This window comes from Ambystoma mexicanum, chromosome 2p (genome assembly GCF_040938575.1).
Source record: "Ambystoma mexicanum isolate Mex_15411 chromosome 2p, UKY_AmexF1_1, whole genome shotgun sequence".
NCBI lineage: Eukaryota > Metazoa > Chordata > Amphibia > Caudata > Ambystomatidae > Ambystoma > Ambystoma mexicanum.
In genome coordinates this window covers 129,170,275-129,187,727 of record NC_090923.1, presented here as the reverse complement: position 1 = coordinate 129,187,727, position 17,453 = coordinate 129,170,275, and the positions used below count along the sequence as shown (strand labels likewise).

General features: G+C 46.1%; 1 protein-coding gene across 3 annotated transcripts in view; it reads right to left on the bottom strand.

Annotated features, from left to right (window-relative positions):
• Positions 1–17,453, bottom strand: part of PLXNA1 (plexin A1) — an 812,782-nt gene that overhangs the window by 44,095 nt on the left and 751,234 nt on the right. The gene's annotated exons all lie outside the window — the stretch shown is intronic.

Below are 17,453 nucleotides of genomic sequence, written 5' to 3'. Positions count from 1 at the left end.
CAGCCTCCAAGCCCAGCATACACAACAGTGATTCTAGGAGGCCGTGTGTTAGGGAGACTTTTCAGTTTCTATGCTAATTCCCTTTAACCTAAGAGGCACGCAGCACTTTTGCTAGACTTTTTTTTTTTTAAACTCCAGAGTGGAATATTTTGCCACGCATTCTTTTTCTCAGACTGGGATTTTTTATTTGTACTGTTTTATGGAATCTGGCAAACTCCATATGTTTAATAGGGGCATACGCTTTTTGCATTCTGACACCCAGAACCCTTTGGCAGGTTATTAGTAGGCCGATTTCTCAGCTGCAGTACAGCACCCATGGGTGACCATTTTCTCAAAATGGCCCTCTTCTTTTTTAGTCATTTTTCGTTTGTCAGTACCTTCTGGGCTTTTCTTTTATCCTTTAGAGCAGATATGAGTGCTTTGTGGGTTTTGCTTTTTGTGGGCTACTCCCCTGAAGCCGCCCAGGCTCCAGTGCGTCTGGGAAGGCAGGAAGTGAGAAAGGAGCCTGAAACTTCACGGTCCTTTGTCTGTAGGTATGCCTGGCTGAAACCAGTTCTAACCGGGCGTCTGGCTGTCCATCAGACCGCTCTATGAGTGTGAATGCATGGGTATAAAAAGGTGAGGATTTTGGGGCCACAGGCAGAGTCAACCACTGGAACAAGGAATCCGAAGCAGAAGACGAGCAGAGACGCCAGCAGCAGCTTTCAGGATCGTAGGAGCACCGGTGAAGCCTTGCAGTTGCACAGACCCTGTTTTCACATCGATGGGGAAGACCCGCCAAGGACAACTTCCTCCCTTAGGCGGGTGGGACCCACTAGCCTCAAGACCTTCATTTTGGGCCATCCCCTGACTTGCTGTGATTTTCCTGGGTTGCAGAATCCCAATTATTTAGTGCATCATCTTCCTAAAACTGAATCCGGCTGGAACTTTGAAGGCATCTTCGCCAAAACTCCCCTCGCTGAGTTCAGGACCGAGTAATTGAAGAGAATACAACTGGTGATATTAGTGATATTCGTTTCTTCTTGGTGCCAAGAAAAAGGCACCAAAAGCACATAGCCGATGGAGTGAGCTGAATCTATTGCTGCCGACCCCCCTTCTCCAAGGTGCAGAAGCCCCCCTTTTGTCATTACGACCAAGGAGCAGGAATCAGGGTCTGCAATATTGCACCTAGATGGAAGCCAGCTACAATTTCTTCTTCACTTTCAAGGTACTGTGGGTCTTGGGTTGTAATTAGTGTGTGCCATTATTGGTGCTTCCTGGCTTTTGCAGTGCTAGTTCCTCCATAGGTTTTAATTGTGAACGCTTTTATTGCTAGGAAACAGACTGCCTATACCTCTCTGGGAGAAAGTACTTGTTATTAACAGTCGCTAGTTGTGTTCTACCCAACTTTGAAACTTTGCCTCCCATCTCACATCTCAATTTTGCAAAAGGTGGTATACAAGTGCTGATCCAGACCTAAATTGACGTCACTGTGTGCTGGATATGTAAAGCATAGAAAACGTTTCTTACCTGCATTATTGTTTCTTATATTAACTGATTCGATTTCACATTGAATGTTGTTAGTTGCAGCATTTTCGATTTGCTTGTGTACCTTCTCTATATATAAATAAATATATTTTAATATCATTAAGTACGTGTTTACTTGAATACCTGTGTGAACTGATTTCATGGTACTGCTCTGCAGTTCACAATTTCCTCCTAAAATGAGCCTGGCTGTTCAGCCACTCTACCAACCTGTGTAGGGCCTAAATTAAGAGCTTAATCCCCAATACCGAGTCTCTTAGGAAGTCCCACACCAGTAGGACGTTAGAAAAACGTACCCAACACTACGCAACAGTGCTTGCCAGCCCCCAAGCCCAATTAACATAACATAGTAAGAACCTACTTGCACATACCAACCATCCATGAACTATTTAAGACCACTCGATACAGGATCACAGAAAAGCACATGGATGGCTCCCTGCAGAGAATGAGCCCTCAGCTTGGCATCCCGAGCGGACATTTGTCCATTAAATACATTTATGGCATGACTGAGCATGGACCGCCATGCCAAACTTAAACCCTGCTCATCAGCACCCGTGCCCCAAACTGGGCTACATTTCCAACGAAACGTGGCAGTGTCCCGTAATCAGCGTAGTTTCGAGATTCACAGGCAGTGGGCCTCTCACTTGTAACTGCTGGGTGTGTGGCTAGTCTTCCCGTGCCGGCCTGTGGAAGGGAGAACTCGTCACTTAAAAATTCTTCTTTTTTTTTTAATCAGTAAGTTCATTTAAGATTTACTAGAAAGCACAGGTTCACTAAATGTTTGTGTTAAACAAATCTTAAGTAGGTTACACAACCCACACATGTAGGCACCAATAGTTGCCATATGATCAATTCTGTGCCATGCTCGTTTCGTCTTAAATGTACCAACCTGGAGGATTGGCTGAGAAACACATGGAGGAGGGTTTACAAGGGTGTTTGGAAGTGTGTCAAACCAGGGTGAATGATGGGTAGTAAAAGTAAAGCCATCTGTAGTCATAACATAGTTGTCAAACATTTGGAGGGCAGTTCTTCTGTTGCCGTATAGTGCATGGATGTGAGCCAACGTTTCCACAAGAAAGTCTACCATAGTGTGCCCTTACAATTGGGCGCCACCAGTTTTTCTTCCCACAATAATCAATGGGGGTGTCAATGGAGGCTGAAGATCTAGTGGTACGAAGAATGTGGACACACTTGTTATGATCGGGTTGCCCATCACATGACGTGTGGCTTCTTCAGTCACACCGTCAGGTCTTGCGGGGTGGATAGCTCAGGGAAGCAAGAAAACGCATAGCAACACTGGTTCGAATCCCGGGCTCACGCTTCGAATCTGGTCCCCGTATTAAGCTCGTTATAAAAGCACAATTTTAAATGAAAGGTTGGTCAGTGGTTGTCCAGAAGAGTGATGAAAGCTTCACTTTTAGGAAGGCAGGGTGCACGTTTCAACTGGTTCCTGGAGAGATTGTATCTGGCGAGGGTAGTGACTGAGTATTTGGTTTGTACGTGAACTTTTGCTTAACACATTTGTCAATGAGGCGACATGCCCAGCTCAAGATGGAGGTGGCAAGCTTGGATGCCGATTAGATGGAATGGAGCCCTGTTGAGAACTATCTGTAACTGCCTTTTGTTACGAAAGATTTCTCTTTACATCACTGTTCCCTCTATTTCTACGGACCCCCAAACGTTCTGCTTTTTATTTTTGTATTTTTTAATCCGACCTAAACTTTCTACAGTGCAGTGAAGACTTGAGCTTTGCTACACTGGCCTTTGCTCATTTCTGATGGGTAAACTGACATGTCCTTCTGGCTGTCAGTACTGGGAACCATTGTGTCCCTTCGTCTGGTTACATTGTCATCACTTTGTTAACTTGTTATTGTACAATGCTTCTTACAATGCAATACAATGGGGCGCACTTTTTTAGTTTAGCCTTAGACTAACACTCAGAGGATTTTTGGTTACTCTAGATATGCCAACGGATAAGCTGGTGGCAGCAGTTTTTGAAATGTGTGCATTTTTATTTAGCCTAACGTGTTTGGCTACCTACTGTGGCTAGTGTTCAAACATGGCCTTGCCACAAGGTTTTTCGTTTGTCCCTTGGCCCTCTTGTCATTAACCCTTCTTGACCTGAGAGGATAGGAACATCTTTACATGGATTTCTAGTGCCTCGGAAAGTAGGGGCTTTCCACGGGCCACTGCAGGGCTATGTGTGCTTGCTGCCAGGAAGTGGGTTGGGACGGTCTGGTCCCAATCCACAAACTAGTTTGTGTGTTTGAATGGTATGCATTTGCTGTGCCACCAGTGGTCCTGATTGGACTATTGCTGAGGTCTGTTTGGGGCTGATCTTTGATTGGCTAGTGTGAGTTTCGGCTCTTAACTGCTTTTTGGATAAGAAGAGGACCCTGGAGCCTGTTCCAGAGAGATTCTAGAAGAAACCTGAAGGAGCCAAGTCTCTGCAAGACATAAGGAGACAGTGGAAATGTTGGAAGCAGGCCTGGTGACCAACATTCGCTGCTGTCCTGGACGATCCCGGTCTTTTAGGTGATCTTCATCAGCTCCGAGTCCTGCAAAGAATAGCTTTTGGAAGTGGGCTACCCAGCTCAGAGTTTTGGCGACCATGCTGCAGAGGTCACCATGCTGCAGAGGTCACCATTCTGCATTGAGGACTGCAACTTTGGGGATCGTCAAGTAGTCCCACAAGAACCCTTCCCTCCATATTTTGGGATCCTGTCACCAATGGGGCCCAAGTTCGGAGGCTGCACCTGACCACAACAATTCTCAACACTCCTGTCACTGTGCAACAGTCGTTGAAAATTGTTTTGCCTGATCTTGTGTCCTGAAGTGAGCTGCACCGGTGTTTGCTGAATCCATCGACGGGAACCAGTCGCACCAGCCACTGTCCCGTCTGGGAAATTGCTCTGCACCTGCGGCTCCTGTGCATCTGGGACCGGAAGAAAAGGCGGGAAAACGTACCCCAGGCAACCACCAGAAGAGCTGCAAAGTCTGAAGGCAAAATCGCAAAAGGGCTGGTGAGTTGTGAAGATACTTACCGGTAAGCCCATTCTCCATTGTAAAACTTTCATAACTTTTTAAATAACTTGACTTTGCCAATGCTTGCTCATGCGACCACGTTTGGGACATCAATTAGAACAACTTGTCTTCTACTTTTGGAAATGATACAATATAATGTGTCATTTATAACGCGCCTGTACACAAGTGTTTCTAGGCATGAAAACTCTTCATCTGTCCCCAAGAGCCCTCCACTAACTTTTTCCCGCCTCACAAAACTGTGTGGAATTTGGGGAACCTTTGGGTAGAATGCCCCATACATCTTAGGGTTGGACTTCTGAAGTTAGTGTTGCATCTCTGTGGACATGTAGAGCTGCATACTAATATTTACCTTCCTTTCCACAGGTTTCTTATGTATTTTGTCCTGTTCTAGTGATTGTATGTATCATGGATTAGTCATTTGTGTAATTACATGCTAGAAGTCATTTTATATAGTGTTATATGGCAATAAATACATATTTGTATAACTGTTTGTCCAATTTCCTTGACTTGTAATTGTTTCTCTTCATGGAGGACCCTTTGCCGTGATCACACCTCTTGAGACTTAGCCTTGCCCAGTCACTTTGCTACCTTGAACTGGTTTGGCTACGGCTCCCAGAGTTGTCCCAGTCACTAAGCTAGGTTGTCCTCCTATACATCTGTCCACCAGGTCAGAGTATAGGATATCAATCCCAACACATTTCATCAACAAATGCAGGACCAGCAAGACTGTTTTACTAGAAGCTCTGGCCCTATGCCTTTTGGACCTTCAAGCAAGAAGAATAAAAGTGGAGGCATTAGTGATAATCTGTGAGGGACATGGAGCAGAGACACCAGTGGTAGAGTGACTGATTTAATGTTTAAATGCCAAAGTGCTTGTATTTCGCTACAGTTGAATGGGGTTGGTCTGACCAGTTATGGACTGCATTTATCTGGCTAGACTTAACTCTGGTTTCTAGAAAGAGGTCTTGGAAGTCACCCTAAGTAGGTACTGCCCAGAACAAGCTGCAGTTCATGATTTCATCACTGAGCCTTTTCTGAGCTATTCTTAGAGTAAATAACCTTCTGGCATTACTGCACGCGAGCATCAGAAGTGGGGCCCAGCTCCTCTAACGTGATCAACTGCGTGCAATCATGATCAGAAAAGGGACACGTATATCCAGATGAGTGCGAGAGAGTCTTCTCTGTAAAGGTGCACATTGGTCCAGAAGGGGACAACAGGTCCTGGAAAAAGGGCTAGCGCAGATGCGATCTAGTGACTCTGACCGACTACGGTGAGCGTGTATTGCAGAGAACAATCTCTATGGTAACAGCCATTAGGAGGAGGCGCCAAAGAATGTGTTGGGCATGGATAGGAGGAAACCTCCGTAGATCTAGCTGAATGGATACTGTAAATAGTGAGGTTTAGATAGGGAAAGCAATTTGGGGATATTAGGGAAGCAAATGTCAGTGTGTACTCTGGAGAAAACTTGTTTTTGTCCTACTGTCATAAAAAGAAGTCTCCAAAGAAGTGACCAGGTACTGAGGAATACTCTGTAATCTGACTGGGTGAAGAGGGAAAGCAAAAGGTAGCAGCTTTTTTTGTCCGTTTCTGTGCACGCTCATGTCTCCACAGTACTCAAGAATTCAAGGAAGCCAAGTGAGAAGAGAAGCAGCTCTGGTGTTTGTTATTGTAACCCCCTCCCCTTTCTCCCTGGGGGTCATGTATGCAGCTGGAACCCGAACAGTTGCAGGCAGGTCGTCCAGAAAGGCCAGGGGGAGCAGTGGGGGGGCTGGGGTGTTCATCCTCTGTGGGACTCAGAACCTTACACAAATAAAGGTGGGTCTCGGCGATTGCTGCAGAGCAGGTGGACTTTCCACATTGTTACTCATGAAAGATACGGAAGGTGCAGTTTGGACCAAAGGCTCCCAACTGGGACATTCACCGTCTCATCTGGGCAAGGGAAATGCTTTGGTTTGGAGTGACCTAGGAATGGGGTCCAAATAGAGCACAGGTTAAGTTGATTATTTTCCGAAGGGCACTGCACTGGTTCATTTAGATGTTGCAGTAGATTCACAGGGGTAGGACTGTAGCCCAAGGCTACTTTATCTCATGCATCATGAGGTTGCCGCACAGACGTGCCTTACGCTCAAACAACAAGGACCTGTTGATGCAGCCTAGATTCTCCTTAAAATGCTTTGGAGGCCTGAGTTTTAACGCTTGGGCAATGAGGGTCTGGAATGACCTTCCGCAGTCTCTAAAGCAGTTGCCATCAATTGCCAAATTTAAAAAAGCCTTGTAAACTCATTTGTTTGATGGAGGAGGAATCTAGGACTCTCCCTCTCCCTCATCCCTCCGCACTCCCCCACACTGTTTTTTGCGTTTGTTGTCTTGGACAAGTGAGCACCCCGAGGCTTGCGGGCGTGTTGATGCTATACCATTTTTTTTTTTTTTTTTAAAAACAAAAAAAAAATTCAAGTCGCTAGCTACTAGCCAGTCATGAAGAGTCACTCGCTGCCTCAGTTCTACACCGAAACACCACACCATCTCTTACCCTCCCTCACCCCCTCCCCTGCCCCCCCAAGAGTCAATTGTCAATAGCCAATGGCTAGTGCACATTTTTCAATCTGCACACATTACATGAATCTAAAAAGAATATGCAAAAGAATTGAAATTATTTGGGGCAGGGGGGAGCAGAAAGGTCAAGGTTCACATGCCCACTCATTGTTGGATGGTTTCATGTAATACTCATTTGATAGAGGGGCGTTGCTAGTTTATCGCTCCTAGAGTTCTTTCTGAGCGACGGGGCATATGGGAACACTTGGGACGGTTCCATGTGCTTGAACGAATAAATAAAGAATACATTTTTACCGAACCCAAAACAATGAAACAAATACGGATACATTTTTGTTTTTGGAGGGGCCCTCCCTAAGACCCCCTCCCACTGTTTCCCGATGTTTAAAACTCCACCCCAACCCTCTCCCCACCAGATTTAACCCCTTACCCCACCCCCACATATATATATTTTGATTAGTTATCTTTTCATGTTTTTTATTCATTAAAAATGAATTCTTTATTTTGTATTCACTACGATCGCTGGATACCACTTGGGATAGCTTGGTGAGCTTGGGGTTGTCCCGACATGTTTCCATATCCTCCATGTGGACACTGGGGTATTCCCAGATCCTGGATGCTGGCAGTGTGCAATAGAGTATAAAGATTCCGGGAACATCCAGCAGGGACTCTGGAGCTTCTTCTGCTAAGGCAGTATCGATGGGAATGAACAGAGGGGCCAGATTACATACTGGTATTTTAAATGGTGTGGACAAAACGGAGACCGAGCTATTGCTCATGTTCTGGACTGAACAATATGGTTTCATTTATTCTGAATTATGAACTACAGCCTCATAATGGGGGTGCTTCAGACCTACATTAGCTTAAGGAGGGTAGGACACCAAACGCTTCCGGAATTTGAGCCCCAGGAAAACCAACCGGGTCAACACTCTGAATAACCAGGATAATGAGTGATGGCAATGCTCGAAAGGTTTAGGCGACTCATTCAATTAGTCTTTGAAGAAATGCAGGATGACCAGAAATACTAGGACTAAAGGCAGCCATAGAGGCTTTATAAAAAGCTTTTAAAAACGAACGCCCCACTACTCTGGGACCCTGCTAGGACCCCCCCTCCCCCATGTGGAAGTGGGGCTTGTTTTCCCATTGTTTTTGTAAACATGTTACCACTAACACAGAGATGGTATTTCTTCTATGTCTAGAATGGGTCCGGAATTGGGGCCTAGGAGACACCAGCAGTGCAGGTGGGACAGGTTTGTCATTTCATGTATTTGTTAAACACTGCTATGGCATGTGCCAGACATGTACAAAAAATACTGTGTTTTAGAGCAGATACGCTCCCGAATACAACTAGGGTATGGCATTTGGAAGTCCAAAAGGTTACCCGATTTTCGTTGGCGTTGTGGGTGGGGGTACGCATAGTCGCTTGTCACTGCCATGAGATTTCTTTCACTACTACTCAAGCATGGTGTTGGGGTTAACATTCTAATGTACCGGATCAGCCAATTTTTCATTACTGTTGCTAAAAAGAGGCGTAATCTCTTTTGGACATTTATTGGATATTTATAAAGCGCCTATACAGCAAATGGTGTTTCAAGGCACCACAAGACAAAAAAGGGGGGGGGGTATGGTGGGGAGAGAACACCAGTCCTACTAGGCCTTGTTTCATTCGGATCATGCAAGTGCAGTAAAGAAGTGCAGGGGGAGGGAGTGCCGATTGGGCGGCAGGGATAATACTAAGGTGGGATCAAAGAGCGGGGGAGGCAACAAGTGCAGGGGTGGAGGAGGGGAAGAGGAGGGCCCCTCGGGCTAGGCAAGTGCTAAGGAGAGGCCCGGGGGCCAAGTGCCAGGGGAAGCAGGGAGGAACGGGGTGAGGACCACATGCTAAGTGCGAAGACTGGGTAGACCAGGCTAGTTGGGGAGGCACACGTCGCCAGGCTGGTCAGGGGAAAGGGGGGGGTCCAGAAGGGCAAGCGCAGGTTGAGGGAGGGAGGGGGGGGGGGTCAAGGAGACCAGGAGGAAGCTGGGGTAGAGGGAGCAGGGGTAGACTGGGTGAGAAGTATCCTGTAGGACACAGAAGGGACCAGGCAGCCAGTCAAAGCGGCAGAGAGGGGCATTAGCTGGGGAGAGGGACGGAAGAAGAGCGGGGGGTCTTTAGAAGCTTGCGGGACAACAGTAGATCCGGCACAAGCCTGAGAGGGGTAGGGACGCCATATCAGAGAGAGGCTCCTGCGGAAGAGAGATAGACACCCCCACCCCCACGTGAGGAGAAAATATTTATTAATGCATGCAAAATTAACTTTCACTCCAGGTTCAGGTACATGTAGAGGTTCATCTGTTTTTAATATGGAACAGAACTCTAATGTTACCATTCTGGGCTGCAATCCCACACCATAATCCTTTAGTAGAAAAAAAGTGGATTTAATTTGTGACAGTTACTTTAAATGCACCGTGTACAGATGAAGGACCAAGACTTCTACATTTGAAAGGAGTGGGAAATCTTTCCACGTCAATTTTATCCCACCCTTCGCCTACTTTCAAATAAATTGTAGTTTGGTGCAAAGAGCAAATGCTCTCCCTGTCACCATATGCTGTTAGCATCTCGTTAGCATCTGCAGTAATTAAAGAGACAGCTGCTAACGAGCAGGAGCAGGCAGGCATCATCCCCAGACCGTCCGACAACGCGCTTGTCTTAGAAATGATGTTTCATTTGCAAACTTGGCTTCATTACGCCAGCTCAGGGAAGGGGGGAGGGACAGAGATCTGGATGAGGGGGAGAAAGACGACCCAATTTGGCTATAGCAGTTGTTTATTAATGGCAGTTTCTACTAACAGGAGGCACGAATAATGATCAGGAGGCGGCAACCCTGATGAGCAAGGTTCTTTCAGGACCTGGACGACAAGACATTACGGCCAGCAAGCAGGTGCCATCTTGTTCACCACCTGCCGCTCTAATGCTGTCGCAGCAGCTGCTGAGGTGTGCTGTCCAATCACATAGCACACCTCTTGTTTTGCTGTAGTCACTCCGAGTGGCACGGTTATGCCCAGACGTGGGTCCTATGCCTACTGAGCCTAGAGACCCAAGCTACTCCTCACTAATGAGGCCCAACGAAGCCAAAACATGTTGGGTATGCTTGGCGCCTCGTGCAGAAGGGATGTGACGAAGCAGCTCGGGTTGGCCTGCCCCTTTTGGGGTGGGACCGAACCTAGTTTACATGTGTCTCTTCCCTTTTGTAAAGGCTTGGCAGGCAAAGAACGATGGTCGCACAGAGCAATGCCAGAGGTTAAGATCAATTCAAAACCTTCCAGCCATTACCTCTTGTTTTGGCCCAATAACATAGGAGACAGTTGGTGACAGTTTCTAGTCCCAATTTGAAGTCCAGGATGTGAAGGGAGTGCCGGCATGACGAACAGTCACCTTGAAAAGCAGCTCTTTTAGTGCAGGAGGGCAAGCTCTGATATGGACAAGCAAGCCACCGTAGGCGATTGCACCATTATATTAAGTGGGAAATTTGCTAGTGTGTGTACAGGTCATAAGTAGCATAGTCCGAGAAATAAAATGGAAATGCATTCGTTACATCACCTCTTTGTCCGCGGTTCATCTTTAGGTACCATCACATTATGCCCAATTAGAAATCCCCAGCAATACCTACGCTAATTCTGCTGTTGACGTGAGCCTGTACCAGCAAAGATATTCTTTATAGCATGGCAGGCATTTTCCCGCACAAGGCTGCTCTTAAAGGTGTCCATGTGCACCTTTACTTTGTGTTAATGAATGAGGACAGTACCACAACCAACCACCTTCTCCACCAACCCACAATTGTTAGGAAAGATTTTCGTCTTGCTGCCTTTCCAGCATAGACTTGTAAGGGACACCCTTTCTTTTTGCTTGGTTTTGAAACTTGCCCTGGACATTTTGGAAGCTAGTAAAGCCCTCTGCTTTACTTCCCTTGCCTGTTCGCCCGTCCTTACGGGGAAACTGATTAGCACCTTACACCATCAGTACTGAGAGTCATTGCCTCTGCGTGAATTTCTTGTATTGTTTCAATTTCACACATCACCAGTGAATGATATGATAGGTTATTTATAACGCGCTTAATACCCAGAGGATTCGAAGCGCGGACCCAGGGATCGAACCTGTGCTCCTTTGTTTCGTTCTGCTTCCAAGGCAAGCACGTTGCAGCTGAGCAATCTTCCCAAAGCAGTTGGGATACTTTGCATCCATATTATAACCTGTTGTATAGTGGTGCGTTGGTTACTTTTACAATATACCCTAAACGCTGGTGGCAACAGTGACATATATATCGTTTTTGGAACACATTTTATTTGTGCCTTTACTGCAAATAGCTACTGAATGTGACCATTACCTAAGATGGCTGTGCCATGAGGTTTTTCGATGGTTCTTTGCCCGCCTTCCGGCCTTCACAGGTCAAGAAATCCTTTATATGGCATGCCCTTTTCCAGAGAAAGCTGTGGCTTTCGCGGATTAAGGGGTGGTTTGTGTGTGTGGCAAGAGGAGGGTCTGGGACTGTCTAGTCGAAGGTTGGACTGATGTAACTAGCCAAACGCTGGCTAGTTACATCAGACGACCAAGTTGCATTCTGAAAACTTGATTACCTATGTACTCCTGTCTTTACCTCCAAAGTGTGCCGATTACTTTGTTCAATTTAAATGTTATCTGAAATGTCATATTGTTTGTAACCACTGTTTTTAAGCTATGCGCCCCGTAGCCTCCGGGCCTGGTCTGCGCTATACAAATAAAATAAATACAAGGTTGTCCAACTCCAGGCCCCAAGGGCCAGAAACATATCCGATTTTCAGGATAGCCCTAATTAATATTCATGAGATACATTTGCATACAAATGTATGCAATTTTATTCTCCTGAATATTAATGCAGCATATCCTGAAAACCTGTCAGGATTCCAGTCCTTGAGGCCTTGAGTTGGAATAGCCTGACCTAGTCCCAATTCACATACTGGGTGCCTGAAGGTCTGTTGCTGGCCAGTGGTTATCCATGATTAGATAGCCACTGACTGTTTGAATGCTACAGAACCTCACCACTGGTGGGCTGGCCATGCTCCCAGCCCAAATTGTGGATACAAAGAGGGCTTCTGCTAGCCATTCGACAGATCATCGTTTGAGCCAAGAACTCTACGAAAATGTCCAGCCCATTGACGGTAACTCCTGGAGATGACTGACAGACTCCAGTGCTGAACTACGCAGAAGCAGTTGCCTTTTCTGAGTGCATCCTTGGAACTTGGAAGATCTTCAACTTGTGTAATAAGTCCCCTGTTCCTGCATTTTCAGCTTTCCTGCAAGAACGGAAGCTGTGCTGGGCCTACTCCTTTGTCTATTGAAGATCACCTGCCGCAACACTCTTTCTTCAATCCCTGGAGGTGTCCTGAGGTGGTGTGCCCCGCAGACGTGTTCATCTTTTTTCGTTTGGTCTTATACTGGGAGCTGTTTGGAAGCGATTACTAAGCACCGGGACGGACCAAAACTGTGTGACCTCTCCACCTGTGACCCCTGGGCCTTCCTCGATGGGACCAAGCACAGAGGGTTGTATCCCCACTGGTTTCCAAAACACCAGCAGTAGTCTCTGGAGAAGTGAGTCAGGAAAGTAAGTTAAGCTACCCCTTTCAATCCCTACCTGTCCTCCATAAGGTTAAAGTCCTGTCCCTAAATCCAAAGGTTGAAATGGGAGGGAGTGGTGCTCTGGTTTTTTTTATTATTAAGTTTCACAGTTCCCATACTTTTATTTGAAAAACAAACCATGCCAGAATGGTTTTGTTTTAAAATAAAAGCGTAGGACGAAATTAGACTATTTCAGCTGTCGGGCTTCACAATACCAGAGGTACAATGGTCCCTTAAACAGCAGGTGTGTTTCTCCCTACTGGGGATTAGAACCGGAGACTTGCTGGATCAGCTCCAACCTCACAACTGGGTTGCTGTTATTTTGTCAGTGGCATGCGTGGGACAAAGCCCATTCCCAAGCCCCATCATCATAGCCCTGCTCCTGCAGTCATCAGAATGTTTCGTTTGCATTTAAGCAACTTAACAGGAAACTACTGCATGCACAGCTAAATGTGCACTTAATGAGTAAGGATTGCTTTAATAGTCAGCGTGCCCCTGAAGAGGTGCAAATGGTTGGTGATTAGAAAGGAGAGGGTGCTTAATTGTCGGGGACAATGAATAAAGGTAGTCGGGGTCATTTTAAATGCAGCTTTTACAGATTGGTGGGGGTGGAATGGAGGAACGCCGGGACCCAGGTATCAGAGTTGTATTGCGGGTGTGAGGGGGCATGTCTACGGGGTTTGTGTGGCCAGGGGGCGGACCAGAAGGGAATAAAGTTCAATTACTTCTTTTCATACACTTCCATCACTCTTTCCTGACTTTGGTTGGGGGAGGCCTGGTCAAGGATAACGTCTTAGGACTATGCTTAGAACTGTGGGTGTGGCTTTGTGAGTTTACTTTAAAATGTATCTAACTTTTTGACTTCTTAATCATAACGACTAGCATTGCCAATCTCTTCTTAAGCCTACCCGTAAAGGATTTACTTTGGAACTGGTGACATTTGGGCACAAGGCCCCAATCAGCTCAGGGTGGAACTTTTAACTGCTAGGGAAGCTGCCCAGGATTGTCCTGGAGTGTCCTTTCTTTTTCAAATGCATCTGAGTACTTGTGTTTTACTAGTCATTAAATCAAATGATATTCTATTTGACCCAAGGGTGTATGTATAGATCGGTTTTACAATATTGGTGTGACAATATTTGACTAGAAGTTTTATTTGCTTAAAGGCCTAATAAACGATGGTATATTTGTATACTTACCTGTCTAACTACAATTACTGGTGTTGCTCTGTGTGGACACATTGTAGCCCTAGACCACTCAACCATCCTGAGACCAAGCTTTGCCACTCTGCTACCTACCTTGATTGGGTATGGCTAACCTTTCAGTGCCTTTCCTGTTCACTATAATAAGGCAGTCTCCCAAAATACTCCACCAGAGCAGATTTTCGAAATCCATTTTTATCAATCATCCACCTACACCAGTGACCCAGTCGCCCACCTACACCAGCGACCCACAGTCGCCCACCTTCACCAGCGACCCACAGTCGCCCACCTTCACCAGCGACCCACAGTCGCCCACCTTCACCAGCAGCCCACAGTCGCCCACCTTCACCAGCAGCCCACAGTCGCCCACCTTCACCAGCAGCCCACAGTCGCCCACCTTCACCAGCAGCCCACAGTCGCCCACCTTCACCAGCAGCCCACAGTCGCCCACCTTCACCAGTAGCCCACAGTCGCCCACCTTCACCACAATCAGCCACCTTTATCAGTAATCCACATCCAACCCACAACCACCCACACCACTAACCCCAGCAACAAACACTATTCACCCAAAGTCACTCAACCACTCACTGTCCCCCTGAAAATCAAACAACTTTCCATCACACAAAGTCTTAATGTTCCAGAACAAGCAAAGAAAAAGGTTCACCACAACATGGTTTTCCAGTGTGGATATGAGTTGGCGATGGGGGTAGGTGGGGATGATGTGCGTTTAGGGTGGAGCGGTTGGCATGGGTGTGGAAAGGACAGTGTGTGTGTTGGGCGGACCCATGCGGGATGAGGGCAAGGAGGATGATGTTTTTTGAGGATGGGTAAAGGAACAGTCAGTGGGGGGCGATGTACGTCAGCGAGGAAATGTGTGTTTGGGGAGTCTGTTGACACACGCATGGGCGAGCAGAAGTCTGGAAGAATGGTTGTGGGGCGATTGATTGTCGGTGTTAGTGTGTATACACGGATTTGTGGATAGAGGCATGGGTGGTGGTAGCATGGCTGGTGGATGTTTGGCTGTATGCATGGGTCGGGGCGCGCCTGGTTGGTGATGGGTGGGCACCTGTGTGGATGGCTACTTGAGGGTGACCCTGGAAGGCTGCACGAATGGGGGCCTGCGTGTGAATCTATTGGTGGGTGGGAACAATCTGGTGGGGGGGGTACATGATGGAGGATGAGTTGGGGGCTGGAGGAGCTTGTGCACATACAAGAAAATATTTGGTGTAAAAGAAAATCGACATTGTCGGGGTGAACAGATGGTATTTATGGATGACATCACTAACGCCTCAAACATAAATGTATCCAGGATAAAAACAAAACATTCGCGAACATGTTTTAAAGAGTTCACGCATCACCTTCTGTTCACAAGTGAAATGAAAGAATCTTTTGTTCATATTTATTTTGCAATCGACGATCATCCCGCATCATTCATAGAGTCCGCGGGGGGGACCCCTGCGTTTTTAAGAGGAAGCCCCCCAGTAACTGATATTCTGTGAATCTAAGTGAACAAAGCGTTTCCCAGTCGCTGGCGAGCCTTTATGCCACGTTTGCCCAACTCTGCTGAAAGGCCATTATGGAGAATTAATCAGTAAATACAATTGCTGGATTTTCAGCTCTGGGGAGGAAAAAAAGATGTAAAACGCATGAAAAAAGCCCTTGGAAGAGATGTGTTGGAAGCTGCTCACATGCCAAGTGTCTTATTGACAGCCTCTCTAGCTCATCAAGCAGCTAATGCTGTGAATTTCTCACCACTTGAGTCCCCCCGCTTCTCATTTTCCTGCAATGTCTCATTAAAGGGCTGATAAATGCCACTGTTGGCCGCAGAAAGCGCAGGGCCTTGGATTTGATTTCCAACCCGTCATCACCTCTTTGGAGGGGGGGGGATAAAATCATTTATTGGGCTCCAATTTATCTGAGCCTGGCAAGAGGGGAGGTGGGAAGAGTTAAAGAAGCAAACCGCAGAGGTACCGTTTAAGTGACATAGTGGGTTGGCTCAATGGGTGGCGGTCTTGCATGCTATGAGCCTAGATTAACACGAGCATGTCGCCCCCGGCTGAGACACATGGTCATGGAGACCAATGTGTAAAAAAATAAATAAACAATGCTCTATTGCCCCCAACCAGCCCTACTGTATTGCCCACTTTCACCCCCTAAAATGGTCAAATACCCCCACAAAATCAAAATACCCCCACAAAATCAAAATACCCCCACAAAATCAAAATACCCCCACAAAATCAAAATACCCCCACAAAATCAAAATACCCCCACAAAATCAAAATACCCCCACAAAATCAAAATACCCCCACAAATTCAAAATAGCCCCACAAATTCAAAATAGCCCCACAAATTCAAAATAGCCCCACAAAATCAAAATAGCCCCCAAAAAATAATCTTGCACCCCTGCTTTCACACTTATAGCTCCATGGAAGTGTTTGGACCAGAAGTGCACATAGTACCACAGGAAGAAACTATTGTAACTGCCCGATTGTAAGAAGTATACATGTATCTATTAATGTGCATGGGTAACTGGGTGCAAAGTAATAAATATTACAAAAATATTTCTGTTTTCCAGTTAATACAACTCCCTAAAAAGTAATTTTACAGCCAACTTGAAAAATAAATAAATAAATAAATAAATAAATAATCGGGAGTAAAGTACTCTACTTCAAAATCTTATCTGGAGCAATGCCCCCAACAGTGTCACAGTTGTGTTCAGCGTTAAAAAGAAAACTGCCACGCGAGGCTATAAAAAAATGTGTTGTACACTATGCTACGTCACACTAGGGCTGGCCGATGCATCTTGTTTTGGAGATATTTTCAACTGTATCAAATATATATTTTCTAAATGGATATTGAATGAGACTCATTAACATGGAGATATATGGGATACATTACCCACTGTAATCGTATTTCTGGTCCTTGTATCTGCTTAGATTCACATGCTCTGCTTAGTCGACATCTAGTGCAAGTCATGCAGTATTACAAGATTTGATTTCAAAACTCGAAAACTGACGTCGACAGGGCGTGATTATTAATACTATCCCCTAGTGAGACATGTACTGTACCCATGGTTCTTCACACGTTAAGGTCCCTCTGTTTCTGACATGAGGTTGCATGAAGTATAGCGCAAGTACAGATGTTGTAAAGCGGAAGCAGTGATACCCAGAAAATATCTATGCACCTACTCTAGTAGGGGAGGAAAGGTGGGCACATGTGAATCGAAGCAGATACAAGCACCAGAAATACAATTACGGTGAGTAATGTATCCCTTCTGGAGCTCGTGGATCAGCTTAGATCACATGCTCTGCATAGATTAGCAGGCAGTATCTGGAGAAGGAGGTGGGAAGTTAGAAGGTACAGCAGCACAGATGTTTTAGAACCGCTTGCCCCATCTGTCAATCTGCTTTACAATGTGTGTCAATGCAGTAATGTTGTGTGAACGTATGGATGGAACTCCATATAGCAGCTTCGCAGATGGTATCAAAAGGGACGTTTGCAC